This window comes from Chiloscyllium punctatum, chromosome 27, assembly GCF_047496795.1.
Source record: "Chiloscyllium punctatum isolate Juve2018m chromosome 27, sChiPun1.3, whole genome shotgun sequence".
NCBI classification, from domain to species: Eukaryota; Metazoa; Chordata; class Chondrichthyes; order Orectolobiformes; family Hemiscylliidae; genus Chiloscyllium; species Chiloscyllium punctatum.
In genome coordinates this window covers 78817797-78835521 of record NC_092765.1, presented here as the reverse complement: position 1 = coordinate 78835521, position 17725 = coordinate 78817797, and positions in this window count along the sequence as shown.

Genomic DNA, 17725 nt, shown 5'->3' with positions numbered 1-17725 from the left:
CAGAAGACAGTGTTTTTATAATGCAGCAGGAGGAGGCCAATTTCCCGCTCAATGGAGTTACACAGAAATAGAATGCAGTCTTGTTGCCTACTTACTAAATTATACCATTAGGAGGAGATGCTACAGCCTTTCTGGGCAACGACACAGGAACAGGAGCGCCCTGGTTTGCCAGCCTGAAATACAGTGTAGAGATAATATCTCTTTTTCAGAATGGAAAGTTGTAACTAGTGGAATTCCTCAGATTTCAGTGTGAGTTTATCAACATTTTACAATCTGGATTAATGATTTGGATGAAGGGGCAGAGAGTTTTAGAAAAAGCTGTCAAGTGGAGACAGAGCTTCTGTAATGGGATACAGGCAGGGTGAGGTTAGAACGTCTGCGTCTACAGACAGGGGGAGGCAGAGCATCTACAATGAGATACAGACAGGGGGAGAGCAGAACGTCTGCAGTGGGATACAGACAGGGGGAGGGGAGAACATCGGCACTGTGATTCAGACAGGGGGAGGGCAGCACATCTGCAATGGGATACGGACAGCGGGAGGGCAGAGCGTTTGCAATGGAATACAGATAGGGGAGGCAGAGAGTTTCCAATGGGATACAGACAGGGGCAAGGCAGAATGTCTACAATGGGATACAGACAGGGGGACGGTAGAACATAGGCATTGGGATACAAACAGTGGAGGGCAGAGCGTCTACAATTCGATACAGACAGGGGCAGGGAAGGGTGTCTGCAGTGGGATACAGAAAGGGGAGGGCAGAGCATCGGCATTGGGATATAGACGGGGAAGGACAGAATATCTGCATTAGGATGCAGGCAGGGGGAAGCAGTAAGTAAACCTTCACCACAAAACAATGCAATTTGAATGATGGAATCTTTGTGTTTTGAGGTCGGGTAAGACAACATTTAATTATTTAAATGAAGAGAGATTGCAGAACTTTGTCAGACAGAAGGATTTGTTTTTCCTAGTTCACGAATCACATCAAGTTAGTCTGAAGATGCAGCAAGTGATTTCGAAGGTAAACTGAATGTTGCTTTTTTGCAAAGAGTATTGTGTTTGATGTTAGGAATGTTTTTATTCTGCATCTATACAGGTCAGTGCTGATAACACACTTGATGTTTTCTGTGTAATTATAATTCCTTAAACTGAAAATAAATCGCAATGGCTATCGAAGCTTTTCAAAGATGTTCTTCTTTTCTTGTTCTTAGGATGAAGGCATCATGCATTGAATAATTAACAGTTTAGGACTGAGAATGGGAGATGATCTTATTGAGCATAGAAGATCACAAGAAGAGTGTAGCTTGGGAATACCTGATGAATATTTCATCTAGAATGGGAGAATGTAACTGGGGAAGTAGTGTATGAATAAGACTGATTCTGAGGAAAGTCACCAGATCAGAAACGTTAACCCTGACTTGTGGTCTTAGATGCTGTCAGACCTCCAGAGCTTTTCCAGAAATATCTGTATTTGTTTAAATTTGTATGCATTCATTTTAACGCAGGTACTGTGAAGGCATTAAGTGTTTCATTTTTAAAATTACACTGGCACAAATGAACATATATCTTCAAATCAGCTAGGACCAATTCTTGCGAAGGAAATGGCAGGGAATGACAGAATATAGTTTCGGAAATATTCAAGGATATCTCATATGGTCCAGGTTGGGGCTGGATAACATTATTGCGTGATTCAACTCAGAGAAGGAAACAAATATAACATTTCTGAGGTGGAATTACCTATTGCTTCCTCTCTCTTTCCTTGTTACTCCTCCCAGCAAAGTGTGCCACCTAATAAAACCATCAGTTATCTTTTCCACTCATGGAGGATGTGGGAGGAAAGGGCCACCACTAGAGTCCCTGCTGACTTTGCCTGCGTGAAGTGTACCTAACTCCAGTTCTTCACATATCATATTCAGGAACTGGAGCTGGAGCTGGATGAACTTCAGATCATTTGGGAGGATGAGGGATGATAGATAGGAGCTATAGGAAGGTAGTCACACCTCAGTTACAGGATATAGGTGGCTAGGTGACTGTTAGGAGAGGGAACTGGAATAGGCAGAGAGTGCAGGGCTACCCTGTGGTCGTTTCCCTCAAAAACAAGTATACCATTTTGGATACTATTGGGGGATGGGACCAACCAGGGGAAAGCAATAGTGGCCAGCTCTCTGACACTGTGCCTCAGAAGGGAATGGGGGAGAATAGGAGAGTGACAGTAGTAGGAGATTCAATAGTGAGAGGCACTGAGAGGTGATTCTGTGATCGTGAACGAGACTCCCGGATTGTATATTGCCTCCTGAGTGCCAGAGTCAGGGATGTCGCAGATTCAGTCTACAGGATTCTTCAGGAGAATGGAGAACAATCAGATGTCGTGGTACACATCGGTATCAATGAGACATGTCGGGAAAGGGAGGAGGACTTGAAAAGTGAATAGAGGAGGTTAGCTTGGAAACTAAAAGGCAGGACAAGCAGGGTAGTAATCTCAGGATTGCTACTGGTACCACCTCCTACTGAGGCAGGAACAGAGAGAGCGAGTGCAGCTGAACACGTGGCTACAAGGCAGGTGTAGGAGGGAGGGTTTTTGATGTGTGTGTCATTGAGATACCTTCTGGGGAAAGTGGGATCTGTACAAGAAGGATGTAATGTACCTAAACTGGATGGAAACCATTAACATGGGCTGGAGGATTGCGAGAGATCTTTGGGAGGGCTTAAACAATTTTGGAAGTTGGTTGGGAACCTGAGGTACGGATCACATGATGGAGTAGGTAGTGATCAGTTGACACAGAGTGCAAAGAGTCTGTGAGGAAGGGTAGACACTTGATAGGGCAAAGGTGCAGTCAGTGTGACGGGTTAAAGTGTTTCTATTTTAATGAGGACAGCACGAAACAGACTGATATGTTAGAACCCGTTGATGTTAAAAAAGAGGATGTGCTGAAGATTTTGAAAAACGTAAGGTTAGATAAATCCTCTGGCCCAAATCAGATATACCCTGTATTACTACAGGAAGTGACGCATGAGATTGGCGTGTCTTTGGTGATGATCATTTTGCCCTCACTGTCCACTGGTGTCGTACCAGAGGATTGCAGGTTGGCAAACGTTATTCCCTTATTCCATTTTCATGCCAGTCAGTCTTAGGTCGGTGATGGGCAAATAATTGGAGAGAATTCTGCGAGGCAGGATTTATGACTATTTGGAAAATAATAGTTGGATGAGAGTCAGCAAGCGGCAGGTCATGACTCATGTACCTTACTGAATTCTTTGAGAATGTGACAAAACAGGTTGATGAAGGTAGGGCAGGGAATGTGGTGTACAAGGATTTTAGCAAGACGTTTGATTAGACTAGATTCCGTCCATTGTGTAAACAGGTCCTTCGGCCCAACAAATCCACACCGACCCTCCGAAGAGTAACTTACCCAGACACATGCCCCTCTGACTAATGCACCTAACACTACGGGCAATTTAACATGACCAATTCACCTGGCCTGCACATCTTTGGACTGTGGGCGGAAACTGGAGTACCCGGAGGAAACCTGCACAGATACGGGGAGAATGTGCAAACACGATACAGATAGTCGCCCGAGACAGGAACTGAACCCGGGTCCATGGCGCTGTGAGGCAACAGTGCTAACCACAGAGCTACTGTGCCACCCCTAGTCGGCTCATGGTAGGCTCATTCAGAAAGTAAGGAGGAATGGGATACAGGGAAGATTTCTGCATGGATACAGGATTTGCTGGCCCATAGAAGACAGAAGGTGGTGATAGATGGAATATATTCAGCCTGGAATTAATGACCAGTGGTGTTCAGCAGGGATCAGTTCAGGGAACTATACTCCTTGTGATTTTCATAAGTGACTTAGATGTGGAAATTGAAGGGTGAGTTCGTAAGTTTGCCGATGACACGAAGGTTGGTAGATTTGTGCACAGTGTGGAGGGCTGTTGTAGGTTACAACGGGACATTGACAGGATGCAGAACTGCGCTGGCAAATAGCAAATGGAATCCAACCGTGAAAGTGCCAAGTTATTTACTTTGGAATGTCGAATTGGAATACAGAATACAGGGTTAAAGGCAGGATGCTTGGCAGTGTGGAGGAGCAGAGGGATCTTGGAGTCCATGTCGATAGATCGTTCGAAGTCGTGACACAGGTTGATAGGGTTGTTAAGAAGGCATGTAGAGTGTTGGCTTTCACGAGCAGGGGGATTGAGTTTAAGAGCCGCATGGTTACGCTGCAGGACTATAGAGTTCTGGTTAGACAACACTTGGTGGATTAAGTTCTGATTGCCTCATTATAGGAAGAATGTGGAAGCTTTAGAGACCGTGCAGAGGAGATTTATCACCATGCTGCCAGGACTGGAGGGCATGTCTTATGAAGAAAAGTTGAGGGAGCTCGGGATTTTCTGTTTGGAGTGATTGAGGATGAGAGATGACTTGATAGATGGCCTGCTTGCACCTAACAATATGACCCCATGTTTTAGACATCCCAGCCAGGGGAATTATCATCGCTGCTTCCAATCGGTTTCGCCCTGTCAGAGTTTTATATATTTCACTGAGATCTCCACTCATTTTCCTAAATCTTTTGGTTACAGGCCCAGTCGCCCCAAACTCTGCTCCCACAACAAATCTGTCATCCCGGAGATCAGTCTGGTCATCCTCCACTGCTCTCCATCAATGTAAGGTTCGTCCTTTATTGAGTAAGGAGACCAAAACTGCACACAATACTGCACAATATTACAAGATGCAGTCTCACCAAGGCCCTGTACATTTGCAGTAGGACACACTTACTCCTGGACTCAACCCCCACCCCACCCCCCGAAATGAAGGTCAACACACCATTTATCTTCCCAACTTCTTTTTTTGTTCCTGGAATATTGCTTTCAGTGACTGGTGTGCAGAGAGATCCAGGTCCTTTTCAAAGTTACAGCAATCCCCGTGGTGGATCTGTGTACACTGGTCAGCGTGCCAATGCTATTCCCGGTATTGACTTCTGGCTTCAGAAATCACTGCCTGCATGGACCTCGGATACCTGAGCAGAAGAAAACAAATAATGGAGCAGAAGTCGCTTTATGGGTCAACATTTTTCAACCAATACCTTTTCAAATGGTAGGCTCATGTTCTATTTTTCTCAGAAAGTGCACAACGTCACATCTACCCACATTACCCTTCATCTGCCACAATTTTGTTCATACATTCCACTTGTCTCAATCAACTTGGAGGGTTTTTTAGATTGTCTTCATAGAACAATTCCAAAAGAGCTTGATCTCGAACTCAGTTCTCACCATCCGGTTAAAGCAGACCATCTCACACAGGCTCATGAAATCGATTTTCCCAGTATTACCATTCACGTTGGTTAACACAGTTTAGATGCAACTTGAATCTGTCTATTTTACTGCAATACTCACCAAACTTGTATGTTTGTATGTCTAATTTTATGTTTTAGAACGTACCCAACATCTGTATTGCAGCTTTGACTTTGATATATAACTCCCATCTTCTCCTTGGTGTTTCTAAGCTCCACCGTAGCAAATTCTGTGGAAGGTGAGCCACGTGGGCGCTGGGAAGATAAATGATTGATTCAGGAAGTTATCTGGTGAGGCTAATGTACCCCATGAGATCATCTTGTCACACCTTACCTGTTCTTCTTAAGTGTCACTGTGATATTTTCACGAGATCTCCAATAATGCTGGTCGAAAAGTGAAGGAGAATTGTCTATCAGCAATGCAACGTATTCTCCCAGACAGCTGAGACTGTTCTAAGCTGGGTGGGAACCTCGCAGCAGGTTGGTAAAGCTGTACATGTTCTTAGTGAGGTCACATCTGGTGTAGTGTTTACAGATTTAGTCGCCTCACTGTGGAAAGGATATTGTTACACTGGAAGCAGCTCAGAGATGGTTCTCTCATCTGATTTCAGCAATGAATGTATTAGCTTATAATGAAAGGATGCTCAGGTTGGTCCAATGCCCATTGGGGTTCACAAGAATGGAAAATGAGTTCATTTTTACATAGAAAACTGGAAGGAGTCAGCAACAGAGGCCAATTACACAGCAAATGGAGGAATCCACTCCGATTCTCCATCCTGATTCACAGGTACAGCAGAAGGATATTCAGGCCTTCGACCCTGTTACACCAGAACAGGATGAGATTGTTCAGCCCCTAGAGCCTGATATACAGTTACAGTAGGAGGTCAATCAGCTAATCGCGTCTACAACACTGGGCCTAGAGGAGGCCATGCAGCACCATTAGCCTGTTACACAGCAACAGGATAAGTGCATTCAGCCTCCTCGAGTCTGTAATACTGGATCTGGAAGAGATCCTACAGTGACTAGAGATTGGTACACTGGGATAACAGGAGGCCATTCAACCCCATCGAGTATGTTGCACGGGAATTGGAGAAGGATGCAAACTTTATCAGACTTCTTATTGGAAAGGAGGAAGAAGTTCACCTTACGTGTTGGAGTTTGGGAACAGGAGACTAAATACTCCCTTGGTCCCATTTCAGGGATGCGGGAGTAGACCATTTAGCAACTTCAGCCTGTTATGGAGGAATATGAGGAGACAACTTCAGCCCTTCAAACTATTACATACTACCAGGATGATTGCATCAGCCCTCCAGCCTCTTAGACATTAAGAGTAGGCCATCGACATAATGATGTAGGAACACCATAAAGACATCAGGCCATCGATTTTCTACACAGTGAAGAGAGTTAGTCCAATCAGCGAACCATACCTCTTAAAGAGCAATCAGACCTGGTCATATGAAGCCATTTGCGAGTCATACAGGATTGGAGGAACGCAGAGACTATAGAGAGGTAAGAATTGAAAATTACCACCTCCACGATGGAATAAAATGTATTGAGAAAACTCTTTGAATTTAAGAAAGATTCTTCGAATCTATTATTCAGTAATTAATGGCAGGATGTTTGCAAAGTCAAACCATTATCCATCAGAGTTAACATAATTTTGGGAAGGATAAATCATGTTTCAATTATTTGCTCGAGTTCATTAAAGATGTAACAAGTGAGCTGGATATGTCGAATTTGGACTTCCAGAAGGCATTGAATACAGTGTGCAAAAAGATAAATCTGGAGAATAAGACCACATGATTAGCTTGGAGACCAGATTGGTGAACCAGCAAAATGCAGTGAGGTAGAATAAATGGGCCATTTTCTGTTTGGCAAAATGCAAATTTCAGTCCCTAGGCCCCAACAATTGGCAATCTGTACTATTACATATTTGCGGCGATAGACATGCTAGAACCAAATTTTCAAGTGAAACTAACATAGGTGTGAAATTGCAATGAAGATGTAATAAATTTTGAAATGGACATGGATAGTTTGGGCCAACATTTGACAGATGAAACTGAACAGCAGAAAGTATGTGTCTATCCATTTTTGTCAGTGCAACAGATAGGCAACTTATTCTTCAAATAGAGAGAATAACTTCAGAGTATTTAGGTTCAGAGGGATCTGGGTGTCCTCATACATGTCACAGAAATGTTAGATGAAGGTACAGCAGGACATGAGAAAGGCAAGTGCAGTGTTGGCATTTATTTATAATAGAACAGTTTATAAAAGGAGGGAGGTGTTGCTGCAAAAATGCAAGGCACATTTCTGAGATCGCAACTGGAGTATTCTGCACAGTTTTGGTGCCCTGACTGCAGGAAGAGTGTAGCTGCCATGGAGGCAGTTCAGAAGTGGTTTACAATTTGATTCCACAGATGAGGAATTTGTCCTCTGAAGAGAGATTGAGCAGTTCGGGCTGATACTGTCCGGAGTTCAGAAGAATGAGAAGAGATGTCACTGAGATCTGGAAGATGCTAAACGTAATTGAAAATATTGTTGTGAATTAGATATTTTCTCAAGTGACAAATCCACAACAAGAGATCAGAGTATTAGGATAAGGCACAGCAGACCAAAAACAGGGGTAAGGAAACTATATCAATGATTAGGAGCAGTGGTACAAATGTTCTGTCACTAAGTTTGGCGATGAGACTAAGATAAGCAGGACATTAATGAAGAGACGGTGGAGAATCTGCAAATGTATATTCACAGGTAAATTTAGTGGATCATTGTTAGACCAGACGAATTTAACATAACATATAGCTGTATTTATTTTCCAAGAAGAATGGTAGACAGCATACGACCAAAATAGAGAGAGATTACAGGATTTAGTGACACTGTATATACTGGAGGGTTCACTCTGACCCATTCAGACATGGGGAGAGCTGCTCCATCTCCCTGATGGTCTATTACTTGATGTTCCCAGGGCCCCATTGCTCTCATTCATCATATATATCATCTGTTGAAGAATTATGATATTGATGTTGACATGCTAGGCGATGATGGATACATAACCCAATACTGGCTGGAAAGCTCCGAATCATAGAAGTTGAATGAAACAGTGACTCTTACAGCTTCTGGCAGCACCGTCCTCCCTCTGGTGTGACATTGCAGGTCATGTTGAAGGAGGTGACACCGCTCTGTGACCAGCTCTTATTCAGTCAGAGTCCCCTCACACTCTTCTACTGGGTTAAGTGCAGCTTGGGAAGCTGTTATTGGGAAACCCGGGGTTCATACAGCAGACCCCCTTCCCCAGACACACTCACTGTGTGGTTTCTGAGATTCCCCACTCCGCAGCCTCTGCTCCATTTGGTGTTCATATTGCAGACCCAGATGCTGTAACTACAGTCCCCATGCTCCATACAGAGTTGGGTCACCAAATCCTCAGTTCTCCCTGAATGTCTGAGGCAGCTCACAGCACAATCTCCAGGAAACCATCCTCAGCCCCTCCACTAACTTTTCAATAACAGGTGTCAGTCACAAGCCCCTCAACTACAAATGTTTGGCCCAGACCAGACCACTCAAAATATTTTAAGAAGGCAGCCTAGTCCATAACATTTCTTTATTTTAACCGTAGATGTGAAGTGTGTGTTCCAGACGTGTTGTGACTGATCAACACATTCAACGTTAAACAAAATGTGATCCATTCAAACGCAATCAAAGAGCAGAACAATTTAGTATAGCTTCTTTACTGGAACAATGCACTAACAATAGATACACTACATTTTACTAATTAACTGTGCGAGCAAAAAAGGTAATTTCAAACACAGAATCTTACGTGCAGTTCTCCAATCTAGGAGGAAGCAACTTCAAGAGAGTTTTCAGGGAGAATGGGAGCTAGGAAGCATGCATTGAAATTTCCAACCCTTCTGGAACACCAATCAGTTTCAGAATGTTTCAGCGAAAATCAAAACGAGCAAACCTGATCTGAGAGAGCTGGCCGTTGCCCTTCCATTGTTACCAGCATTTTAATAAAACCTAAAGTAACCTCGGTTACATACTTAGCCATTTTCTGTTGGCAGTTCGGCATCTCTGCCTTTAAGACTTCTCTTCAAAATAAAAACAAGGAAGAGTAACCTTTTCACAATGACAGTGTCTTCACACCTCCCCCTTTGACAAAATAAACCATCAATACACAACGGCAGCTTCATTTTAAACCCATTATTCTTACACTGTTCGTTGACTATAATACGTATGTATGACATTGACACTAAGCATAAAGGAGAAAGTGAGGACCGCAGATGCTGGAGATCAAAGCTGAAAAATGTGTTGCTGGAAAAGTGCAGCAGGTCAGGCAGCAACCAAGGAACAGGAGAATCGACGTTTCGGGCATAAGGGCTTATACCTTGCCCAAAACGTCGATTGTCCTGCTCCTTGGATGCTGCCTGACCCGCTGCACTTTTCCAGCAACACATTTTTCAGCAGTTACACTAAGCATGCAAACATTCACAACTCCATTCGATATCAGTCAGTTTCCTCCTGCCACAGAAAGCCTCTTTCTTTCTTCATTCAAGTCTCGACAACTTGTCAGCAAGTATGGTTTCTCGTCCTGTCACCTGTATAATTGGCAGCAATAATAACCTTTATCTGAACAGACTGGAAGTTTTCTCCCGAATTTTCTCCAAAAACGTTTAGGTGTTATAATCAGTTTATCGATTTGTCTAAGGCACGTTATTTGCAAGTTAAATGCTGAAATGTTGCAACATCAAAACCAAGTTCAAGGCCTCCTTCCCAATTGTGAAATATTTCTGTTGATGGTTTCATTGGACACCCCAGCCATACGTTACATCATGGAGCAAATCTCATCTCTCCAATAGTCCTTCTGAATGACATGTCTCCTCATGTCTCAGCATCAAGGATTTATATGCCGCTGTAACACTTAATGCTGGAACCACTTTACCTGCTACGCCTGGTCTATGCCAGTATACCTTATTCTCACATGTATATGATTTTCAAAGATCTCGCACATTTTTTCTCTATGCCTCACGGAAACCAAACTTTGAGTTATGGGCCAACTGATAATCATCAGCCATTTCAGCTTCTAATCTTGCTATTGCGTAACTCTGTGCTCTTCCACAAGAGTTCTCACGACTGCAGGATGTGAATTTCTGAACTCCTCCAAAGTAAGAAACACTCTAACAGTGTCATAGGTTGCTCTGTTTTTACTACCCTTATTCACCTTTCAAAATTACCGTGTTTGATTCTTTCAACCACGATGTACATTTAATCAGGGACCCTTTTTTAGATTCCTAAAACGCTGTCAGTAGGCTTCTGGCACAAGCTCATATGCACTTCAGATGACTTTCTTCAACTCCTCATACTGGCCAGATACCTCTTCCGATAGGAATGCACATACCTCACTCCATATATCTACCAGCTTTGTTTGGATCATCTAATATCACATGGTCACTGGCCACCGCATTGGTTTAGCCACTTTCTCAAATGAAATTAAAAGGACTTCTACATCCTTCTATTCAAGTGGAGACAATGCGTGGATGTAATTTAACAGATCCCCTTCAGACCTTAGGCTACCATAGGTTGTTCATCCTGACTATCTTCATCATTCAGCCTACTGTCTACCTTCATCTCCACCCTTCTAAATCGGCTTTCCTCTCTAATTGCACACTTTTGACGTTGAAACTCTCTCTGTTTCTGCTTTGCTTCTTTCTTATTCTGCCTTTCTTTTTCCTCTCCTTTTCTTTCAATTCTACTTCTAATCATATTTCAAACTGTTTCAATCCCTTTACGTGTTCAAGCTGCCTCATCTGCAATTGAATTCTAACATTTCCAAAGACTCTGATGGCATTTCCACCAAAATTAAATTGCCAAGCTATAGCTGTAATTATCTCTCCTTTTCTCACAAACACAACTCCAGCTTGTCTGCCAATTCTAACAGATTTGCCTTGCTTACCTTTTGTAAAATCTCCAGCTTCACTTCTTCCAGACCCATCCGAATTCAACACCTGGAACAAAAGACTCTTAACAAAGCGCCGCCTTTGAGCCCAACAATCTCCCTGTGCAAATTCTCCCCCTCCCCACGTGGGTTTCCCCTGGGTGCTCAGTTTTTCTCCAACAGCCCAAATATGTGCAGGTTAGGTGAATTGGCCATGTTACAGTGCCTGCACTGTTCAGGGATGTGTAGATTAAGGACATTAGTCAGGGGTAAATATTGAGTAATAGGGTAAGGGAATGGTTCTGTATGGTTTACTATTCAAAGGGTTGGTGTAAACCTTTTAGGCCAAATGGCCTGTTTCCACACTGTAGTGATTCTAATCCTGAATCCCATTTAGAATTGCTGATTTCGAGCCAGGCAAGAGTCCACAGTTTGCTATGGACCAGACCAGACTGCCTTAAAATAGTTTAAGATGGTAGCTTGGACGTCACCATTGTTTATAGCAAATGTAGATGTGAAATGGGTGGTCCAGATGTGATGCAGCCGGTCAATCCAGTCAACTTTAAGCAAAACACAATTGATTTAAACTGTCTAATAAAAACACATATGTAAAGAAGAGGTGTATAGAATAACTTAACTAGAGTATAGAATAACTTAACTACTGGAAATCTTAAAAGACTAACAGATACAGTACCTTCGACTAATGAACTGTTCCAAAATGCGATCATCCCAAAAACCCATCCCTTGGCAAAAAGACACATCCAAGGCCATTACAGGAGGGAACAGCTTCAAGACAGATTTCAGAGAGAATAGCAGCTGGGTATCGTTTACTGAAGCACCACACCCTGCTCCCACCCCAGGCACCTGGTCATTGTGACAGCTCAGAAAAACTGGAAAACCTAGCCTTTGCGAGCTGGCCATTGTTATCACTATTTATATTTTTAAAAATGCCAAACACCTACTAAGTTATTTACTTCAGCTGTTTGCAGGAGATAGTTCGGCCTTTAAGATCTACCTTCAAAGGAAAGGAGTAAATAATCTGCTTAAAAGTGACAGCATTGTCAGAGTTGTAAGATGCCTGGTCCTTTACAATAATACTCAAGCGGCTTCCTCGAGTTACTGACCACACGATCAACTCAAAGGGACAAACACAGATGCCAGACGTTTCGTGGACAGGCACAGATAAAGTTTCAAAGACATGAGTCAAAGCTGCTGAAACCCTTATCTAACATGGAGCACCACATGGAGCACACCCCGAAGTGAATAACAGCCCGATACACACACCCATTCCCAACATGGAGCAGCACATGGGACACACAGGAAAGCGAGCAACAGCCCGACATACACTCCCCTGAACATGGAACACCTATTGGGACACACAAGGAAACCCGACAAGCACAGCCCTGTCAATGGAGTACCACATTGGACACACTGGAAAGTGAACAACAACACGACACACACTCCCCTGTCCATGGAACACCACATAGCAAACACCGGAAAGTGAACAGCAACCCGACACATACTCCCCTGTTCATGGAACACCATATGGGACACATCAGGAAGTGAACAACAGCCCGACACACACAGACGTTTCCATGGAGAAACACATTGGACATACCGGGAAGTGAAGATCAGCCTGACACACAATTTCAATGTTTTCGAGCTTCACAGTACCAGCACTCGATACACTAGGGAGCCAGAAATCCAAGCCACAGAAAGGTACAGAGGGACAGAGAGATTCACAGTAAAGACAGAAACAGACAATTAATTAACTGAGAACATGTTGTGGAAATATGGAGACAAAGACGAAGGATTGAACCCTTAGAGAGCAAAATTTGTGTGTGTGTGTGTGTGTGTGTGTGTGTGTGTGTGTATGTGTGTGTGTGTGTGGTGGGGGACGTGCACTTGGGGTGGTTGAATGTGAACATCATTGCTTGAGAGAAAATACACTTGAAGGAAACCAGGTTAAATATAAACAACTGTAAGAGTTTGGATAATCGATACAGAGAGACGAAGGGAAGTTTCATGGATAGATGAGTTAAAGTGCTTAATAATATTAAAATAAGGGCATTGCTAGACACAATAGCGATATAGGTCAGCGTGCACAGGAATGTCAGATGGATGGAATTTTGGTCTGAGTTCGAATAGATTTGTTCCTGCAGCTTTCAATCCGAGAGATTCAGCAGGGGATTGTTGTCATCATTAAGTCTGCATTTCGCAGCTCAAGGTTCAAACAGCAGATGGGTTAAGCCAATGAAGTACATTCTGGAGCAGTGAGTAGATAAAGTTAATAATGGTCAGGGCATGGTGTCAGGAATCAGCTCATGGCCAAAGGGATCACCAAACTTGTGATTCGTCTCTTTCAAACACCGCCTGCAAGTTCCTTTCCAAGCCACTCACCACCCTGACTTGGAAATATACCGGTGTTCCTTCACAATCGTTGGGGCAAAATTCTGGAATTCCCTCCCTAACGGCATTGTGGGTCAACCCACAGCAAGTGGATTGCAGCGATTCAATAAGGCAGCTCAAACTACCTTCTCAAGGGTAACTAGGATTAGACTATTAATGCTGGCCAGCCATCGATGCCCAAGTCCCATAAATGAATAAAAAGAAAGATGTTGGTCAGGGATGGGATGGAGTCCCAGGATAAAAATGGAGTCTGTAAACATAATACAGGACAATGTTCTCCACGCTCCCAATATTTAAATGACAAGGACAGGGAGACAATGGTTCACATCTGAAACTGAGTAGGTCAACAGAGAGACGCATGAGGAACACTGCCAGAAGCACAGAGGGAGACAGTAATTGAACAAGTTCCCTGATGCAGTTAGTAGTGGTCGGTGCAGTCAATATCTGAATACAGAGTCTCACCATGAACAATAATAGTCACAAGAAGTGAAGACTATATGAAAGAACAGTAACACAGTCATAACTGCTTTCTAGAAAATGATAGCTGGACTGTGAGACTTACCAGGGGACACCAGCGATAGACAGGAAAGGATAATAAAAATATTGAATAATGCGAAGAGCATAATAGATCCGCCATGATAATGGCAACCAATTATAATATATCGACAGGGTTGAAACATCATTGGATAAACCCCTATCCATTGTTGGAACATTCCAGTGTAATGTTCTCAGGTTATGATCTCTCCTCCCATTCTCCATATGGAGCCGCTGATCCCTGTTAGTGCTGTCGATGATGCTCCCGCTCATACTATGGGACAACACATTGAACGGTGCCCATTATCATTAAAAGATGGCAACTCTCCACTGGGATAATTAGAATCCATGGAGACTGACATTAATCACAGTGACCGAACAAACAGACTGAGTTAACCCCTTACTTACATAGCATTTCATATCGTAATAAAAGGGAATATTTACTCAATCTCGATGGAATGGATGAGGCTTACTGACGGATGGACTATAAATATGCCTTTTTAAAAACTTTTCCTTGTACATGGGAGTATTGCCAGAGAACTGCAGGGTTGTATATGTCCTACTCTGTTTATAAAGGACACAGAGATAAAATAACAGAACAGCTGCATAAGGAGTCTGATGGGGAATTTTCTGGATACATTAATGCAAGAGAAAAAGTGAGGATTGCAGATGCTAGAGGTCAGAGTCCAGAATGTGGTGCTGGAAAAGCACAGCAGGTCAGGTAGCATCAGAAGAGATTGACATTTCTTGTGTAAGCCCTTCATCAGGAATGAGGCTTGTGGCCCAAGGGAACTGAGAGACAAATGGGAAGGGGATGGAGTTGGGAAAGGTAGCTGATAATGTGATAGGTAGATGAAGGAAGGGCTGGAGATGATATGTCGGAGAGGAGGGTGGGGCAGATAGATGGGAAGAAAGTTTGACAGGTGGGATAGCGCGGCGCTGAGTTGGAAGGTTGGAACTGGGAGAAGTTGGAGGGTGGGGAAATGAGAAAACTTGTGAAATCCACATTGATCCTATGTGGTTGCAGGGTCCTAAGGCAGAAAATGAGACTTTCTTCCTCCAGGCGTCGGGCGGTTAAGGTTTGGTGGTGGAGGAGGCCCAGAACCTACATGTCCATGGCGGGGTGGGAGGGGGAGTTAAAATGTTCAGCCACGGGGTGGTGGGGTTGGTTAGTGCGGGTGTCCCGGAGATGTTCTCTGAAGTGTTCCTCACATTGTCGTCCGGTCGCCCCAATGTCGAGGAGACATCAGGAGCAACGTGTAGTGTAGGCAACGTGTGTGGAAGTGCATGTAAAACTCCGAAGAATGTGGAAGGATTCTTTGGGATTTCAGACAGAGGTGAGGGGGAGGTGAGGGTGCAGTTTTTCTAATTCTTTCGGTGGCAGTGGAAGGTGCCAGGAGTGTAGGGTGGGTTGTTGGATGGCGTGGACCTGACAAAGGAGTCATGCCGGTAATGTTCTTTATGGAACGTAGATCAGGGTGGGCAGGGAAATATATCCCTGATGGTGGAATCTGTTTGTACGTGGCACAAATGGGGGAGGATAATGCATTGCATGTGGAGATTTTATGGGATGGAAGGTGAGGAACAGGATGTTCTTTTCCTCTTGAGTTTGGAGGGGTGAATGTTAAACGCAGAGGTAAGGGAATTGGATAAGATGCTCTGGATTGCATCGTTGACCATGTGGCAAGGGAAATTACTGTCTTTGAAGAAGGAAGTCGTCTGGGATTTACACTGCGTTAAGAGTGTGGTCCTGTAAAAACACAACTTGCCAGGCAGCGTCTGAGGAGCAGGAAAATTCGGCGTTTTGGGCAAAAGTCCTTCATCAGGAATAGCACTTTTGCCCGAAACATTGATTCCCTACTTCTTGGATGCTACCTGGCCTGATATGCTTTTCAAGCACCACACTCTCGACTCTAATCTCCCCCATTTGCAATACTCACTTGCGCCTACACACTAGGTTCAGCCAGTTCTGTAATACTGTCTTTAGTTTTGATCTCACTGCTGTAGGAAATCCTGCAATCAGTCCAGAGCGGAACACTGTGCGCACTATAACAATGCATTGATCTATAAACCCAGATGAGATATGTGTTCAGCAGGGAGCACTGTGCAGACCAGGCTGGTGTACTGTGCAATGCAACCACAATTTACCCAGAGTGGGAAGGTTTGCAGACCACAGCAGTGCATTGATGTATAAACCCAGATGAGACATTAGGCCAGGGTGTGGAACTGTGTCCATCACCATAGTACAATGCTCAGTAACACTGTGTTAGATCACTGCCCAGTGTGGGGAAACTTTCAGACCATGCTGGAAGTGACAGGATGGACAACTCCCCTCCATTTACAGCTCAATATCTCCATTGTATCATGTCACAGGGGTGCTGTGGGTGTGAACATCACTGCCAAGGAGAGATGGCGGGGGAATCAGTTTAAGAATCAACAAATGGGAGGGGTTTGGGGAATATACAGAGAGAGCGAGATTGAGAGACAATGTCATGGAAAGATGTGTTCCCAGGATCCAGAATGCTGAATTGAAAACATTTTGACGGTATTCTGCAACATGAGCCAAGGTTTCCAGGAATGATGGGTGAGTGGGATATTGGTGTGAGTTCAGATGATGGAGAGTAGTGGATGAGCATTTGTTCTGCTGCTTTGTAAACTGTGAGTAATGTCAGCAGAACTTTCGACACATTGGGCTTCATCTCACAATAATTCGTCAGAGTGACATTTTCATTGAGTATGACAAAAGGATTGTCTGTATGAGACTGAGATAGTTTCCTGTTCCTATCTCAACATTAACGATCTACCACACCCCATGGTATCCCTCTCATTCAATGCCAGCTCGATTTTCGTTCATGGGTGGAGGTACTCACTAATGCCCGCATGACCCTAAATATTCCGTGATACCTGGCACTGGTGCCATCTTCAAAAGGCAAATGGGCACACGGTTGAAGCTTCTCCGTTTGGGGCCGCCCTGCACAGTTTACCCCGAGCATGGCAGATAACGGGCAATTACACATCGGTTTGTTAACAGAGACACGGAAGGCCTGCTGAAATGGGCTAGTACAGAGGAGGACCATTCTCTCCCCAGAGTGGGCCACACTACCAGACTCACCGAGCATGGTCTGAGCACACCACCCATCTCAGTGCAGTATCTGCTGTCTGAAGAAATGTCCAGCAATACAGGACAAGCATCAATAACATTCCCCACTCTGTCAGGGTAAGGGTCACCATCCTCTCTCTGCTCCCTCACACTCATTGTATATCTGTTATAGCACCGACTCCCGAACAAGGCTCCTGCTCCACCAGTCTCACAACTGCATGCAGTCTCCCTTTCTCTCTCTCCCTCCACTTTACCCCCCAGACCAATAACACCGCTTAGATAAAACACCAGCACTAATAGCAAGGCCATCTACTCCCACCCATTCCCACCCCCCTTTCTTCCATTCCAGGCGAAACAACTTTAAAAGGACAGAAAGGGCATAGGCGGGAGTGGCTTATGTGTAGTGCCTGGTATCCATTCTGTCACCCCCACACGCCATGTGGGGAGGACTCTGGTAGGAGCC